A 19,788-nucleotide genomic window follows, 5' to 3' on the forward strand; every position below is an offset into this window, starting at 1 on the left:
CGATTAGTAGAAAAATCAGGGTTTACAGAATATTGATGAAATTAATCATTGATAATACTTTCTTAAATGGGCCTTGCTCCTTACTTATTTCATCTGAATCATACTTTTACCGGCACGATTGTCTGAGACCTATCAGAAGTCTCCCTAATGTGAAAAACATATCTGCTCTTGGTGGGTAGAGTGGCTACTTCTCTTATTAAGTTTGAGGAGCTTGTAAATTGATTATTTAATAATTTGGTTTAGTATCTTTCCAGGTAGCAACTTTGTTTGAATTGTTGGCTGACATTTCTTTGCTTTTCCTTTTTTTTTTTTTTTTCCCCCTCACTTAAATATATGTACTATGTTTATTAGGACTATTTATATCCTTCAGGAGTTCTCAAAGCAAATCAATGCTGGTTTAAAAACCGCATCTTTAAATATGCTGGGGTAAACTCTAAGAGGCCCTGTCAACCTAGAAAAGCTGCTTCATGTAAAGACCCTTTTATTTACGAAGACCTTCCATATGGGGAGTTAATGCACAGTAGATAGAACACCATAAATTCAAATCCCAGTTTATTGCCTAGTCATTTGACCTTGTAAACAGGCCTTAAATCTGACTTTTCTGAATCTAAATACTCAGTTCCTTCCCTACTCTCCCTTGTTAGTTCTGATCATGTTAAACCTTTTGTCACATTTAACCTTTCCATGAAGACTGAAGAAAAGGCATTGAGCACATTAGCCTTGCCTGTGTCATCTGCAATCTTCTCTCCTTCCTATTACATTTATCGCTATGTTATCCTGTGGGAGTTAAAACTCTTGCTTTGTTCTGTTTCTGTTATGATACTTCAGATAATGGGAACAACACAGTAGCAATGGCATGTAAAATTTGCCAAAAAAACCTGAATTAACTTGAAGAGGAGCAGCCTCTTCCCTCCTCTCTGCAGCAGTTGACAAGGGATGCTCTAGGTGACTGCACCCACAGCTGAGTCATGCCAACGTCCATTTCCCAAGGAAGGAGATGCAAGGTAATTGCCACCTAGCGAGTTTAGGAGACTGATTTCCTCCTTTAAACTTCATTTCTGGTCTTCAACTTAGTGTCACAAAATTAGAGTAAGAAAATAAATTATACACTGAAAATGCTAAGGAGATAGATACAGGGAGCTGGGAAAAAAAAGCGTCACTGCAGAACTCCTTTTTTTTCCCACAAACTAAATAGTGTCTGGAGTCTCGTTGTGCCAGTGCATTTGGACAAGCTGGATGGCGCATATTCGCTTAAACAAGTTATTCCCGTTTCTCTGCTGTGATCTTCAGTATAGCTCCCCTTTGTGCAGTTAAGATTCCTGGAGGAACAATATACATTTTCCCAAATTATTCATCATCTACATCTTAGTTCTCACATTTATATTGCCAAGTGATCTGCAATTCATTTTTTGACATTTTTGGTTTACTTTGTTTTGGACTTCTGCTAAACAAAGCCTGCCAACAGCATTCCTCAGAAGGCTAATGAACTTGCTAGAATAGCAATCACTCTCTTAGAAACCTTTTGTATATTTTTAATTTGTATTGACTCTTTGAGAGATCCAGATAATTTACCAAGTTTCATGGCAGACATGAAGACAAACGCTCCTGCTGACTTTCACATTCAAAACAGTGATTAGAGCACATTTGTTCAGGGCTGGAAGGGGCGACCCAAACAAAACACGTTAAACAGACCTCTTTTCCAGTGGAACCACAGTTTAAAACTTCGGCACGAGTCCCAAAAGAGACTAAGACAACCACTGCACCATTTGTACAATGGGAAGTTTTTCAGAAAGCTGAAATTTGTATTGTATCTGTTGTCCTATCTGATACCATAACACTTTCCTTGGTGTTTGGTTTTGCCTTTTTTTTTTTTTTTCCTTTCTAAATGGATTAAGGTAATAGCATTAATTAAGCCAACAGAATTAATTTAAGCTAAACAACCTTATCTATTTAGATGTAAATGGTACATAATATTACACTATAAGCTATCATGATGGTGTATTTTCCCAATAACAGTTTAAATATTAATGCACTAAACTTGCCTGTTGAATATTTATTCTAAGGCATAAAGGTACTGTGAAGTGCAGCCTGTTACAGAAAATAATAATTAACAAAAGGCAAACCTTATAGCAGATATTTTTAGCACTGGAATTTACCAGTAAATCAAACAGCAACAGGACATTCATTCCCTATGAATGAACCCATCGACTACTTTCCAGACATTAAACATACTATTGATTTCAGTTCAGCCTGAAAATACAAGATGTTTTTAATAAACAATTTCTCATATTAGGCAACCCTTTGCTGCAGCTAGTGACTTTAACATCACTATTACTTTGTTCATTTATACACTAAGAGACATTAAACCACATATCATGGTGCCCAAGTTACATGAGTTGTACTCAGTGACTGTGAATATACAAGCTAGTCATCTGTGAAGTTTTAGGAAAAGATGGCATGCCTATTCATATATTATTTGATAAATAAATGGAAGCAATATGAGATAAAAAAGGGAATGAAATATATAAGCAGTACTGAGCTACACGTGTATGGTCAGTCAGACTATTTATTTGCTTATTACAGAGGAATGTAAGAGTAGTTAGTGCTATTTAAGCAAGAAAAATAACTGACTTTCTCATCATATCACTGAATACCTTCAACACATAAACTTGTTCATAGACTGTATTCGGAAGCATCATGATACACTGCAGCAACTGAGGTTGTTAAACCTGGAGAAAAAGAGGCTGAGGAGAGGAGATGTTATCGCTCTCTACAACTTCCTGAAAGGAGGTTGTAACAAGGGGGGTTGGTCTCTTCTCCCAAATAAGAAGTGACAGGACAAGAGGAAATGGCCTCAAGTTGTGCCTGGGGAGGTTTAGATTGGATATTAGGAAAAATTTCTTACCTGAAAGAGTTGTTGAACACTGGAACAGGCTGCCCAGGGAAGTGGTGGAGCCACCGTCCCCAGAGGGATTCAAAATACTTGTAGATGTGGCACTTAAGGACATGCTTTAGTGGATGGACTTGGCAGTCCTGGGTTAGCAGTTGGACTTGATGATTTTGAAGGTTCTTTCTAGACTTAGCATATAGATATATTTACACATAAAATATAGATATATATACACATCTAAAATCCAGATATATATTTTAGTATAAATGTGTATATAGATATATGGAAATATGTAATATGACACAGACATGCACATAAATTTTTATTTGACCTCAGTAAACATGTATCACTCCTCCAGATATTACACACATTTTTTCCATGTAAATTCAAATCCTCACTCTAACTAAACATAACCTGTCTAGATCTCAGTAGGCACTTACAGAAGTACACTCTCTTTTCATATAAAATAAATGTGCCATGTGCTATTCACAAATAAACAATGGCTACCTGGATACATCACTATCAGAAACTAACGTAAGGTATTTTAGAGTCAAACGGGGAAGTAAAATTTGGATACATGATGCTAATATCAAGGTTAACCTGTCATATCAAATACAGATACATCAAGATTACAAAGCACCTTTCTTCTAGCTCTGAATAATAAATTAATGTCAACATGTTTATGTGCTTTGTAATACAGATTTTTATAAAACTGCCCTTCAAAATGTGTTCTTAAATCTATGTGTAAGCATAAAATAAAGCATTTCATATCATCTATTATCTTGTTTTGGAATAAAGAAAATTCACTCATGTATTTAAATCAGGATGATATTCATGGACAACTTCTGCTGTATGAAAATGGGATAAGTGCACTGAAATGCTTTCAGGCAAGAAGCCAACAATCTCCATGCGTTATACAGAAGTGGCAGAATGATTTTCTTAAGGCACACCTGCTTTAAATGAAAGAAATTGAATTCCAACTCCATAACTGTCAAGCGCCACCACAAATAATAGAGCCTAAGCCGAATCATTTCAGCAGTATAGCTATTTTCCTGTTGAAGCAATGGAGCAGAAATCAGCCATAGCTAGATGATATCACTTTATGTGCATGCTTTGGAAACAGTTCCATTCATCATTTCACTGCTTAATCCCTTTCAAAAACATGTTCTTCATTGCCTGGTTAATAAAGACTTTGGTTACCTAAGTCAAAAATGTGAAAAAAATGTGGATTGTGATTTTGCTGTAAATACATAAAAATGCTAAAGAAAATAAACTAATTACAATAAATCAGTCAAACACTTGCACATAATATTTCTTACATGACAGCACATGCATGAGGCTGTTTCTTCTGTAGTCAGTCAAGCAGCTGAATCCTCATTTCTTTTTTGCAGCTCCCAATAGGATGAAGATAACAGCAGGACACTGAAGACAATCATTTGAGTATTGATAATCTGGCACTGAGCATGTTTTTCATTTGGGAAGACATAGTGTGAAGTTCTCTCCCTTCTACCCTCATATAATCACATGGAATAATAAAAATCCCCCCAAACCCAAACTTCTCATATGTTAATAAACCTACGTTTATTTTCAATGAGCCTATGGCAATGCTCAAATTTGTGATCCGTGCTATAGTGACACCATCACAATGACTGCTCCTGACAACGAGATTTTAAAATGGTACAGACCATTGTATAAAAATTTTTAGTGCCATATTAATTTGTTTTCATTAGAATTTAAAGGGACACATAAATTTCCTCATTTCTCCCGATTTTTTTTTTTTCAAACAGGTATATCTATACACATTCGAGACAAAAGTGAATAAATAATATCCTGTTTCTAGTGAGGAATTTCAGTTACTACTTAAGGGAAAGACTCGATAATGTTTAACTAACACTAGCTCCAGTCTGTAACATCTTTCCACTGAGTAACTGCTAAAGCCAAATGCTTTAGTTTTCTAAAACCTGTTAATGTGTCAGCATGTATTTGTGGCAGTATCATCAACGCAATACCTGATGAAATACTGGCTTTTAGTTGCCTCTACACCTGAGTTCTCCTTTGCCCTCTGTAATGGCTATACATTGCTCCTGAACTAGTTAATGGTTGTCATGCTAAGGATACACAAGATCTCACGTAAGCCATATAGCTGAGAGCTCCCCGGGAGCATTTTAGAAAACTAGCTTTCTAATCATACAATAGGGGCTCAGTGAAATACTGGAAAATCTAGGTGTCTCAGAAATTTGCAGCTTAATCTGAAAATTCAGATTTACAGAAATCTACCACTGGCTCACCTACCAGTGGCCAAAAGATGAGACACGTGTTTCATCACAGGCAGTGGTACTGACGTGGGATGGGAACAGCAGTAGCAGGAAACCTTGAGGGGAGGAGGAAGGAGTGTAAGGAAGGGAATAAGGACACCAATTATAAATTCACTTGGAAAAAAAGAGTTTTAAACTGTCACCTTGGACAGCTCAGGTTCAGTAAAGTAAATCCCAAACCATGCTCTGGGCATCCACACTCTCATTTGTCTCACTGGAAGATTCAGAGCAACTACAGAACAAAATCTCAGTGTCTTTATGGAGGAATAGAGAAGTTCTAACATTCCCCTTACTCTTCTAGAAGCAACTTAGAGGAACAATGAAACAAGTAAGGATTTTTTTGATTGAACCTTCAGGGCTGCAACAGTAACTAGATGTAAGATTTTATCTGACCATTACAGTCAATTTATGAGAATAAAAAATACTGACTGTGAGACCTTTGAATACTGCAAATTAAATGTTTAGAAAAGCTTGGAAAAATAGTTTGCATTATAACTCATAGAAACATTCCTCCTCCCTTTTGCACATTTCCCAATAGTAGCATTTTTCCCCATGTCTAAGTAATATAGCAAAACGCTTTTAAATGTATCCATTCTGTTTTCCAATAAATGATTCTCTATTCTCCATTTCTGAAGTTTCACCTTTCGTTTTATGTTATGAACGGCTCCAGTGTAAATAGTATCCCAAATGCAAGAGATTAAAAAACCAAATTACACTTGCCACTCCTTACAAGTTTCCTACAAACACTTAGATAAAGGACCAGACATCAAAAATACTTGCTATATTTTACTAATACATGCTGATCTAGATCACAGGTAACAATGTTAAGATGAAGTTAAGCTTTCAGTATTCACTTTAACAGTTCCAGGAAGACATTAATACTAAAACAGAACATTGGCACCAGCTGAGCATCTACAAGATTAAATTTAGGGTGGCAATTACACCTATCTTGAAGTACAGCCCCAATCAATAAAAAAAAAAGATTTCTATCACCTGGCCTCCATAATGTCTACAAGAGACAGTGCTAATGACCAAAAGCCCTTGCCAAGATTGGATTTGAAAACCTAAACCAGCTTTCCTCCCCTTGCAACTTCTCACTGCATTTCTAGAAGTGATTATTTGAGACAATATACATCCCCATCTATTTTTAGACAATTAGAAAGTTGTTCTGCATCACTGAGGATAGTTCATGTGTGCTTATAAAACAGAAAACATTTCTAATAAACAGCAACACCTAGGTTCCAGTATCTGGTATCAAACTAGAGGTAACCTACAGTTACTGTAGGTTCACAGATTGTGTCAGTGTAACACTTCTTTCCTGAAGGATGATTTGACACTGTTCCTTTTCTCCCAGCACTTCAGCACTTAACTGATTTTCCTCCATTGATTGTTCAACATACCTTGCTAAAAAGTCACTAGATATGGTGATGACTATATTCCCAGCTTGTATTTCAACAACATATGTAATAATTTCATAGGTCTTTTACACCTTGTTGAAAAATACCCAAATGGGACACTTTCTTGCAAATACAGGGTCTTATTTTATTAAACCTTGTCTTCTATGCCACTTCTACTTCTTGTACGCCCCAAAAAACTGCAAGGAGCTTAAGGCAGGAGCCAGTCTTACTAATTGTACTTTGCAAAAAAAATATTTTACCAGCTCAGTGGAGTTGAAGTTCTAAGTTACTTAATTCTAACTTCTAATTGTCATTATGTCTTACAATACTCTTTGTTTGCTACAGACTTACTTCAAAATCCTATTAAAATCCAAAATAAATAGGGTACAGTAAATCATGATCTCTTGTTATGGGAATAGCAAACAGAACCATTAGGCAGAAGGGAGAGTGTTTGGGGGGTTTGCTTAACGTAAACCTTTTTAAGAGCACCGTCATCGGCAGATTTAACTCATCAGTGGCTTATAATATTCATTCATGTGGATGTTTAAACATTAACTCCCTGGCTCTTTTCTTTTTGAATAGGTTTGTGCTGTTTTAAAGAGAAAAGGTAACACTAACATTTCCACCTAGAAAGCGGGAGACTGCTATAAATAGGAGTTAATTTTTGTGGCTACTCTGTACCATTATAAACCTTTGCCAAAAAGATGGGGCAGGTTATATTATTTATTGAACATACATATGTATGCATATATATGTGTATCTCCATAGTACATTAGCTTAAAATCTCCTAGAAATTGATATAAAGTAAAGAAAATGTTTTTAACGGAAAAACAGCCATGCTACTGGGTATTCCAAAAGGACATATGCCATTTTATTTTCTTTTAAAAAGGGCTTTTTCTCTCATGTTAGGAAGTATAATGTAAGTTGAAAGAAGTGCATGTACTCCCTGCAGAACAAGTCTTAACTCTTTTTAGAATGAGCAGAGTTTTGCTCCAGAAATGTACCACTTTCGGTGGCCTGCAGATGTCCTTCCTTGGTTTATCCATAAATAAGTACAGCAGTAGCTCAACAGCAGAAGCCACAATTCTGTCCTAGGGACACCACTCAAAGGGGAGATACTGGTCTGGTCTCTATGTGTATTCAACCCTCAGCCTTCCTGCCAAAAAAAGCCTTTTGCAGAGGTCACTGAAAAGACAGAGGATGATGGATTGAAATGAGTGTATTCTGGGGCTCGCTTCAAGGTAACAACACATTGATAAGGTCTGCCAACTCATATATCATGTCCCAAATGAAAAAGACTTTACAATCCCCCATATACATAAATAAACAAATACATAAAATTATGCATAAAATTATTTTCACTTTAAATTATTTATCTACAAAAGCTGTAGAGCAAGACATGCTCTGTAAGCTTAATACTACATCTTTATCCTCACTGAATTTTTTAACATTGATATCAGTTGGAAAAGGAGCAGGACATACCAGAATATACATGGTATGCATAACAAGATGTACCTCTAAGATTATCGTTTATACTTCAGCAAACTAATTCACACTTAGGAGCTCTGGGTAGCAGCTGCCACATCCAAATTAACATGCATTATTCAGAACAAGTTTTCATTGTGCTTGAGAACAGGAGCTCTGGATCAATCCCCAGACACCGGCAAGGCACATTTGGAAAGAAAGGTGGTCTCTGCTTTCTAGGACACTGACAGACATTACTCTCTCTTCTATATTGCTTCCTATTTGTATCAGGTGAGAACTGGGAGACTTGACATTAGCCAGTCTCCCCTGGGAAGAGTAAACACATGGATGCACTATGCAGTTTATTTACATGAGCTCCAAGCCCTGCACTGTGAACAGAGGCAGGTAACCAGCTACACAGGAGCTCCTCCTGCAGAGGCGCAGTAAGGCTCCTGTGGCACAGCCCACTCCTGTCTTTCGGTGACTGCCAAGCCCTTATCCAAGAGTATGTGCGTTCTATCTCTGTGCTCCTAAACTAAGACACAAATCATCCAGAGATGCCTTTCTTTTCTGCCTTTGCCCAAGTCACAGGCAACTCAGTTCCAAATTAGACATGTTAGTTGACCTCTTCAGAGTTCAGGAATTAACATCCTTCCCTCTCCCTCCTGTGCTAGAGCCAGTTCTGTTATTACCTTCCCATTTGATAAATAACCCAAATTCTGCAGCTAACCTGGTTTAGAGAAGCCCCTCTATTAAAACTGATCAAAAAATGGAAAGTGCTTCTGAGGAAATACTCCAACTAATTCTCAGTCTGAACCAGAAAGAACTTTTATTCTAATGATCATAATTTTGTAAAAAATTTTGTACTGTCTTTACTCTTGAAATTTTACTCTTCTGTCATGATAGCGTTCCTGATGGGATCAGCCAATTTCCCAGCTGATTTCTTTGACACCTGGTTTATACTTTTTTCCCTGTTTAGAAGTGATTTTGATCTAGACATGTAACTTGCCAGCATTTGTACTGTAACAGAAAGATGGGAATAACTTGTGGTAAGTCTACTGAGAGAACACAGAGGCCTTTGATCAGTTTGCTTTATAGCATGGTAAGAAAGGAACATACTCCTGGTCTGAAGTCCCCCATTTTTCCTTTCCTTTTTTCCCCGAAGCAGCTTTTAGCATGCATTACCCATGACTGATTTATTAGATTGTTAGTGCTGTCAGAGTCTGTGTCAGGTGTAAGACAGATTTATCATAAAGGTGTAGCAAAACTAGATTACCCCATTCAAAAGCTGCACGCCTTTCCTGTAGTCTGTGCCAAGCTTCTGGTAGTCAACAAAAAGAGTTTGTTACTAATACAGATGTCTGACAGAAAGAATATGCAAGCAATTGTGATCATCAAGCCTGTTTATTTCACATTTTAACGAAGTCTGGGGTACTGAAAAAAAACCACTTCAATGAGCACAAAATGAAGCAGCCTATCTGTTTAAATACCACAAGCCACTATCAACCTAATATGTTCATTTGCCCTTTAATACAGAGACCATTTCAAAATCTTTCTCCTGCTATTAAAACACTTTCAAAGCTTATGCCCTTGTAAACCAAGCAATCATTTTTCCCTCGACAACTATGACCTGCCATCACTTTACAAGACGAAGGCAAGTGGCAGAGGTTTCCTGCAGGAGATAAAAATGACCAAAGCACTATTCACATACAAAATGAAATTCAAACCCGCCTTTATTGTCTATTTCTTCATATAAGAACTATTTTTGTAACATCTACTTGGAAACATCTGAGAGTAAATATACAAGCGAAGACATAAGCAATGAGCTAAACAGAATTGTTTTAAAGACTGAAGCTAGGAAGATCAAGGCGGAAAAACATCAGGTTTTGAAATTATGCAAGGTTCAGGCTACTGTAAAATAAAACAATGTAATAGATAGGGCCATACCCGGACAAGGTAAAAGCACAAAGATTAATACTGACATAAGATATACAGATATTACAAAGTAAGCCCAGAACATTGATTTCCCTCTCCTTAAAAAAAAAGAGACTAGGAGAGGAGTTAATCCAAAATAAACAAAAGAAAGCCAGGCTCAGTCTCAAAGTAGCAAAAGCTGAGAGTGAATTTTTGAGTCGTAAGGTTTGAAAAACAAACAGACAAACAAAAAAAACCAGGAAAAGAACCCAAGCAAGGTTACAGCAGCAGCAGAAAGGAGCTGGGGAAGGGGGCGTGGATAGGATCTAAATTAGTAGCTATTACTCTAGAGACTGCTTGGATTAAAAAAGAAAGATAAAGAACATTTACATAAAATAATAGGAAATTATTCTGGACCTATAAAGTGGGTTGCAGTCTAAACAGGAAAATGTTTACATGTGAAGAGTATTTAAAGGATTGCTACAAAGAAGATGGAAGACTCCTTTTTTACAAGGAATCATGTGCAAAAGACAAGGGGCAATGGGCACAAGTTACTCCTGGGGAGATTCCAAGTGGACACAAAAGGAAACTTTTTCCCAATGACAACACTCAGCCATTGGAATAATCTCCCCAGGGAAGTGCTGGGTTTCCCAACATTGGACACATTTAAGATTCAGCTGAACAGGGTGCTGGGACATCTTTTCTAGACCATTTTTTTGCCAAGAAGATGCCAGATGATCCTTGAAGTCCCTTCCAACCTGGTATTCCATGATTCTGTGGTTCTATGAAAACTCTTTAAAAGGTTAAAACATTGATCATGAACGGGCTGCACATATGCTGATCTTAAACTGAAGGAATCTCGGTGGAAATGCTTATAAAATCTGTATATTCACCTATCGTGTACCTATCGTGTTTTTAAATAATTTAGAGAATAATTTAGAGAATAATTTAGAGAATAAGGCTTAAATCCTATAAGTTAACTTGATATAATGGATCTTTAGATTCTAAACAAATTTTTTTTCATGCCTTTACTTCTGAAAATGCTTCAGGTTAGGCAGAAGAGAACAGCACTTGGATAAACCAAGGTTTCAACACAAAAATAAACTAATACTGAAAAGGGCCTCAAAGAGATGTTAAATTGTTTTCCACCTCAAACATTCAAGAAAGTATTCACAAAACAGAAGGTACTAGAATAAGGAAAATAAATTTTCTACTGAGCTTTGACAGGCCAGTCATCACAACAGAAAGTGGTGTGATTTGAACAGGAACTTGAACTCAAGTTTTTGAAGTCCAAGTCCTGAGCTGTGTGTCTATGAACAGCTAGTTTCTTACAATCTATATACAAGAACTGGGCAAATGAAATACACCTGTGAAATGAAGAAATCAGATGCAACAAGGCAAAGGACCTTCCACAGGTATGACAAAATGCTTCTGCTACATCCAACCATCTCTCCACCACCAGTGGCAGTGGGCTGACGAGATGTAACAAGAGACCAAGGAGAAGGCAGGCTGGGAGGTCTCCATGGCCTGAACGGGCAGGAGGAAGAGAAGCGATTTCTAGCAAGGCCAAGAGAACAGCAGAAGCCACAGTGGCTGTGCTCACACAGCTTTCTGGACGCTGTGGTTTTCTTAGCAGCTGGTTCTACCAAGCCAGACCAATCCTGTTCTAACATGACTCTCGGACCAAGAGATCCCAGACCAATGCTCTTACAATAATGCCATCTTTCTTTTCTAAAGTCACTGGTCTTGCTACACAAAAAAAAAAAAAAAAAAAAAAAAAAAGAAAGAGCCAATTATATAAAATAAAATAATTAATATTGAGCACTACTCAAAAGTCTTAACTCTTTCAATGACTACATGACTGGTTTAAGGTCACCACAAGGGCAAGTTAAAAATCAGACAAACCAAAATCAAGGCAAGTGCCACATTGCCAAGTTTAGTCCACAGTTCAACTGAAACAAATTTTAGAAAGCAGAGTTCAAGCTATTTTAAACCCATTTTAATACCTTGCTTATAGTATCAACCTAAATGCAGTTGTCCACTCATCCCTGAGTAATCTGGGAACTAATAAATATTCCACAAACGTGTGAAAAATTGCCCCTGTACTTAAAGAGAAAAGTTTTGTGCCAGCAGCCTGGCATCACAAACTGCTTCTAAAAAAAACTGTGTGGTGTTTTGTGTCCACAAAAAGAAATCTTAATCTGCAATTTTAACACTGTACTGATGACTACAGTACTGCAATCTGTTACTGACTGAAAGCGCTGGAGAGTGTTTTGCCTAGATGCTGTAGGCTAAGTCCTGTCCTTGGGTGCAAGGGCACAGCAAGATTCATCTGTATACTTAAGGGCTAAATTTAGATGAACGAAAAAAGGCCACATGAGATACAGAGTTCCACTTTGGATCATTTCATGCTTGGATTTGTAGTCAGTAGCTTTAAATTTTCCTAGTTAAGAAAGGGCACCTGCAATACACTCAATTTTATGCAAGTTAGGTCTGCTCACAGATTCATAGTACACTGCTGAAGTAGCTCCTGTCTGAACAAAGTTCGTACAGAATTACTAACAGAAATGTACGTGTGGGAAACTTAAAACAACAGCAAAACAAATTAAGCAGGAGTTCAGAAAGTTTTCTGTCTAATTTTGAGCTCAAGCTTTCTCAACGTCAGTCTCATAGCCCTTATACACACAAAGCCTGAAGGAAAGCAGAACCCCCTCTGACTCCACAGCTGTACACAGAAGCATACGCTTTGCCGGCCCTACTGAAGCCAGGCCAAAAGCACATCCAGCTCCTTGCTTTCCTGCAGGTCCCTATAGCACCTCCACATGCTTTTCAACACCATCTTATTTATGCTGGAGTTTTGGTTACAGATGCTCTTGCCCATATATCCCATAGTCATGTGTATCACGTCAAGCAAACCATTCAGTGTGCTGACCTACCTAAAAAACATCTGTATTTCCTCCTTGGCCTCACTAGAGAGCCAGCAAACAGGTAACAAGAACTATTCAGCATACCAACTCAAGATTTTAAGTGAACCAACAAACAAGTAAGCCCTCACAAAAGAGAATTTCTTTAATTTGAAAAGGTTATGATTTTTTATAAAGCTGCAGAATTGAAGCTTGAAGAAGAGCTTGTAACTGAGTTCTGTGGATTTATCAGTCCATAATAGCAAAACCAAAAAAACCCAGAAATTATTTGCAAATTAGAAAGATGTTTAGCAGGCATTGGGTTTTGAAGTCAGCAGTAGGTGCATTTTTATTGAAAAGCATAGTGTCATTATTGAATATACCACATGACAAAGCAGAGATAACGTTAACAAAATTACAGCAAGAGTTATGAAAGACAACAGCTAAAACATTATTAAAAATTATTCTATTAAAAATTATGAAATTATTGTCTACTTCTCTTTGATAGAAGTGTTACTTCTATCTGTATTATTGTATTATCTGTATTGTATCTATTGTGTTCTACTGGAGAACACAAATCCAACTGGACATTTACTGGGCACAATGCACTTCCTTACTTTTTAATTAGTACTTTATAGGTAAAATAATGTGTACCTCAAAGAGACAGGATCAGATCCACTTTGGCCTTTAGATTTTCCAAAAATTAGTTTAATGTTATTGTATGGTTTATCTTTATTTTTAAAAATTACCACCAAGACAATGCAAATCCTTAAATTTTATCTTTCTAATCATGTAATTAATTTCTAATCAAGAAAATATGCCAGCTCAGAGAACCAAAACTTGAATGGATTTGGATCAAAATATAGAAGGAAAAGGGAAAAAAAAAAAAAAAATTCAGTATATAATCCATCTTCAAAATGAGAGAAAATAGATAAATTTTCTAGTCAGTATGATATTTCAAACTACAGTCTTACGTGGTATATGGGTAAAAGGCCTAATTTCCTATTTTGTTAATATTTTTATTATCATTAAATACACCTCAGTTCCTATCTCCTCCTTTTGAGACACTGTTCATATCAGCAGAGAATAGGTAAAAGTCTGGGTTTGAGCTAAAGAGGGAATTAACAATTAAAACTGGAGTTTACCAACACTTCGTAACCACACGAGGCATTATACCAGAAAAGTCTTTCAACTTGCACCAGCATTTCTCATCCATTTCACCTGTTTTAAGACCTACCAGATTTTCCCTTCTTCAGGCTCTGTTTCTCCCACTCCTTCCTCCCTCCCTTTTGTTTTCACATTGCTGATAATTCTCACTGTTCTCTTCTGCATTTCTGTAACAGTCAAGACCTTTCCTGAGGTCCAGTGTCCCTGCCTGGGTGCAGGGAAGACGCTGAGGCCTTTTGGTGCCAGACAATATTAGTACTAATGCAGTACTTTTCTTTGTATATCCCTGAATGAGTTTTTATTTCTGCTCTGAAGCAGGACACTATTTACTCATATTTTGTCTGTGATCCCCTGTAATCCTCTATATGCTTTTTTACAAAAAAGCCATCTACCCATGTGGTACTGAGGCTCCTAATTATTCCTGCCGAGTGCAGTATGTTGTATTTCCATGGTGGAACAGCACCCTGTTTTTTCAGACAGCTGCTCCAATTTATTAAACTCATTCTGAATCCTAACCCTGACTTCCGTTTACTTGCAGCCCACTACCCCTCTGTATTACCTGAACATTTTGTGGGCAGGATCTTTGTTCTGCCTTGCCAGTCATTACAAAAATAGGCTTTGACCAAACACAGGGCAAACCCAATGGAACCTCACTAGCAAAATATGTCCACATAGATACTGCAAACCATCAGTAACTCCTCAGATTTGCTCCCTCCTCTCCTCACAGCAAATGCACCCAGACCACGCTTCCTCAGCTCATTTATGAATAGTTCTGACACAGTTGCAAAAGACAATGAAGTTAAAACACACACAGCTTTCCATATAAAAGGTTTGGCTTGACGTGATTTTTTCTTAATAAATTCATGTTGGCTATTATTCATTTCCTTGTTAGTAACTGGTCTACATACCTACAAACTCTCTCTCACCCACCTGCTCCTCCTTTTCCCCCTCCCTTCTTTAAGCAGATCCCAATGCAAATCAAAGCCCTAGAGCCAGATGATATTCTTTGCTCCTTATCTTTGATTTCAAAATGGAAGTATGATGGATATTCTGATAGAAAAGAGACTTGACACATGAGTCCATAATAATCCTGTGTTCTCAAATAAGTTAAGGCACCAGTTCAGCTTCAGACATTCAGCAACACAAAACATTATTCATTGGCTGTTAAAGAAAACATATGGCAGTTCTCCATGGCAAATTCATCCTTGTTTTGAAAGATATGTTATCAGTGCTCAGAAGGGAACTGTAAGTATAGATTTTAAAAATAGTCTTGCAAAAACATTATCTCTGAAAAACTGAAAGCAAAGCTGCCGGAATGCAGTTTGATACCTTATTGCTGATAATACCTGAAGATGTCACAGTAGCACATTTTCCATATTTCCAATGTGATTTCTAAAACACAACTGAAAGCACAGAATAGTGCTGTGCTCACAATACTGATGTCAGGTGCTGGAGGAACGGCAGTGCTCACTTGGGCTGCCCTCCATCCAAGCATCCCCATGTCACAGGCTCAAACCACAAACACACAGCACAGGCTTGGGGCATGTGGGACAGCACACAGCTTGAAATTAGAGCATTTTTAATCCTCCAGACATAGTAATAGAGGTCAAATACCATTTACAATGTTTAATATTTTAGTTTTAGGAAGACTGATGACATTATAGCTCATTGGATATTAATGAAGAAACTGAGTAATCTCATTTTCATGGGTAGTTAACGCTGTGGACAGAAACATTCACACAAAACCCAGCTGCTGGTAAGCTGCATTGGGAATTTTTTGCTATCCTACTCAACACTGACATTTTTAAAACTGTCAAGCCTTATTCTGAGCAAAGTATCCCGTCTTCTTGGTGCTTCCATACAGTAGAAGGCATATCGAGGGAACAGAAACAGGCATGGAACATTCAGTTATGCAGGTTCATTAAGTATTGCAGCACAACCTAATTTGGCTGTAGGACATTATTTTCCATGGAAACCCTGGTTTGTGCTAATGTGACTCTACAGGAGGTCTAATTGGAAATGTCTGATGCGCTCAGGGGGAGCAGACAGAGGAGTGCTTTGCTGCGCCCCGCAGGCCCTCTGCTGAGATCAGGGTTTGTGGGAGCAGAAATGTCTTTAGGTTTGTCTCCAGCTTCCCAGAACACTGGAACCCCTGAAGATGCCAGGACACAGTTGCAGGAGCTGGAAGGGCAAACTGCCTGCCGAGGGTTGAGACGCAGGATGGCCCATGGTGTTGTGCAAGAGATCGTTCAGACTCCTCTTCGTAGCAGGAATAACCTGATGAGAGTTATTTTGTCCCAGGCTTTCCACACTGGTCAAAGCCATGTCCACAAAGCCACCCTGGATTCCAGGAAAAAGCCCTGTGGGCAGCAGGTCCCACAAGCTTTTCCTCCCCGCTATGGGCACTGACACCAGGGGGCTGCCAGGTAACCTAATCACTTCTGCAATGGCAGCAGGAGAAGCAGGATTGTAAGTGCAATAGTTTTTAACAACATCTACTGAGATGATGCTTACTGTTTGCTTTTCTCCTAAAACAGGCCATTTATCTTTTAAAGTTTCCATGTCAGGCTGTCAGTGTCAGATAATGCCAGACTGATACTTATCTGTCCTGGTTTGGGCATTACAAAGGACATTTTTCTTTAAACAATACCCTTATCAATGGAGTGATATGGGCTTTAATTATGAGAACACAGTTTTTCATAGGATCCTTGCTTCAGCTGGTGCGCTGCATGGACACAGGAAGGGGCCAGAGTCAGACTGCATGGAGTCTGCCATTAATCTGGCATTTCTTATTTCTGAGCACAGAGCAGATTTCCTCTTCTTCACTCAGGCGCCTTCCCTGATTAAATTCTAATAGCTAAAAAAAATAGTACTAACTCTGGCTGCAACATGAAAAAAGATTGTGGAAATAACCGCTGCTGGAGATGAGAGTGAGATGCAGATAAAGAAGTAAATAAGGAAGAAGTGAGGAACATCACAAAATTCAGTGCTTGCAGGCTTCACTTAAAAATACATAAATAAAATGTAGAGTTATGACAATCAGAACAGAGCAATAAAGTATTATCTGCTAATCTTTTGAATTTTAAGTGCAGCTGTTGGCTCCACACAAGCCTTATTTTTTAACGTTTCTTAGAGACCTTCTGCTGTCTTGACTACTTCCTATCACATTACATCACAAGTACAGTTTTCCAATCAGTTGGGATATTTAATAGAAGTTTTTTCCCTTCAAAAGTCAATTTGACAAGCAAGAAAAGCTTTAAAAGTGAGGTGACATTTTACTAGATTAGTACATAATTTTCATTAACTGAACATCTACTATGTTATGTGAAAAAAACCATTTAAACATAGGTAGACAGAGAGAAAATATATTTGATTTAATTTCTAGAGCTATGCTATTTAAAATCTGATTATTTTCTAGTAGTTGGACAACCTTATTATTTTAAAAGTAAAAGATTATATTGAAAGTAAACTCTATTGTCACTGTTAACACGGTAGAATAACATTCTACCATCTTGCATGTCACAATAAGGAATAATTGTTCAATTTACAGATTATGTTCACATTAAAATACTTCCTCTTATTTCTACATAATTTACGATTGGTTATACATCTATTTTAAATTCTTATCATTAGTAAATCCAAAGCTGACCTGTAATAAACCACTGATTTCAAGTTTAAAAGCAAGAATTTGATGTTAAGGAGAATGGTCTAAATACCTGACATTTCAGGTGGTGGCCTACCAAAAAGCATTATTGCGGGTTTTTTCCTCATAATTTTATTTTGTTTCAAATGAATGAAAGACAGTTATGCCATTTTTAATTCTACTTTAGGTGGCATTTGCAAAGATAATGAGATAATAGATCTTTTACCTTATTAAAGTGGTTAGCACATTTGCTTTCTACCTGAGCTGAAGAAAAGTTATCAATAAACCTTGAGCTCATTTAGCTTAGTGGGTTTATGTCTAATACAACCTATTAACAGAAAAAGAAGACATCATTGAGGTGCAAAATTCAGAACTTCTTCACCTGGAAGCTGGCATCTAGCATCAACGCCAAAATAAAACAGTATAATGCAGTAATAGTCTGAAATACTGCAAAGTCCATGTTATACTGTTATCACAAAGTATTATAGAGTTTTAACCTCTAAGAGAGCAAGAGGCAGGAGAAAAAAAGCCATCTTTGTGAACATTGATTTAGCTCCACTGGTTTGTAGCAAACTGAAGTCTGCAACTTCACAAAGCTCCAATAAAATGCATAATGTTCAGTTTCTCCCTTTCCGAAACTCTGTCCATTATCATATAGACTTAAATATGTATCACTCAATTCTGAAACTATGTGTTCAACACATAGAACTGACATACATTAAACACAGGTACAGGCTTATGACCAACAATTCAGGCAAAAATGTGTTAAAAAGCATTATAGAATCTGTTAGTATTGCCATTCTTAATATACACCCCAGCTATAAGATGCATGCCTATTAATCTCTGCCTCTATGATTTTAACATAAATGTTCTAACTTCAGATGAATAAATAAACAAATGGAACTAAGCTTTACCAAGGTTGTCTTATTTTATTATGAAATCTAAGGCTTTTTTAAAAATAAACAGGCTATGAAAATACACTGTAGCTACTGCACTTCAAAAAAACATAGGTTATGACACATTCTCCAACCGTTCTGGGGAAAGCAATAACAATTATAAACAAGCCCCTTAAGGTTATAAATGGATTTTCCACAAACTATCATATCTTTCCAGCTATTATATTAATTTTCTTCTTACTGCCTCCACTAGCTTTACTAGCAACATCTTTTCAGCCTTCTTATGCAACAAGCTAAGTAATATTCTATGTGGCTGAGTATGTATTTATTTTTGAAAGACCAGGCTCAACGCTCAGCTGAAGGAAGCTACCTCTTGGGAAATACTCTGTCAAGTGTAATGCATTCTTCAACTTGGACTTCCATGAAGATATTTTTATGCAGCAATAATCTTCTGACATCTTGCTTGCACCAAGGGACAGAAAGTGGTCAATCTATTGACATATAATTTGTTCTCCTGCCAGGTTTCTGATTTCTTCCATTTTCCAATATACCTGGCTAGGTCTCGTTTACCACAGGATGGAGCAGAATGCATTGTAGGAATGAGTTAACAGTACATGCCATCTTAGAAGACCCTGTCAGTCTCCCATTTCCACCACCTTGGAAGACTGTGCCAGTCTCCTGTTTCCACAGCACTTACTCCGAAAGACTATGTTAGGACTCTGCAAGACTGAGTTCAGGCCTAGGGACGAGAAAACATCCATTTAAATCCTAAATCTGCCACAGATTTACCACAGACCTTCAACAAAGGCATTAAAATGTTCTATACTTCAATAACCACCATTATTAAGATATATAAAGAACTTTCCTTGTTTTGAAAATCTTTCCTTTAAAAGGATAACCTCATAAAAAGGATTAATGGAGAATAAATCCCTTATGGTCCACCAGTCCTCTAGGCATGTCTCACCATTGGCAACTGCAACGGTACCTCCAGAAACATCACACGTTTGAGGAACCAGGCAAGTTATGAACAAGTCTGCCTTCCTGTATTTCTCTATTTCCTTACACATTCTTCACCATCACAGTGTTTGAATCGTCCATGTCTCTGTGATGTATCATGCCTCATGAATGAAACACCTGTGAACACCTTTGCCTTTAGTCCACATATGGAGCAGAATCTTGATTTTAATCTGAATTTAAGT

General features: G+C 37.4%; 1 pseudogene; it reads left to right on the plus strand.

The window, feature by feature from the left end:
- LOC115608270 overlaps positions 1 to 4,353 on the plus strand; it is a 194,036-nt pseudogene extending 189,683 nt beyond the window's left edge.
- The last annotated feature ends 15,435 nt before the right edge of the window (positions 4,354 to 19,788 follow it).

This window comes from Strigops habroptila, chromosome 5 (assembly GCF_004027225.2).
Source record: "Strigops habroptila isolate Jane chromosome 5, bStrHab1.2.pri, whole genome shotgun sequence".
Taxonomy (NCBI): Eukaryota; Metazoa; Chordata; class Aves; order Psittaciformes; family Psittacidae; genus Strigops; species Strigops habroptila.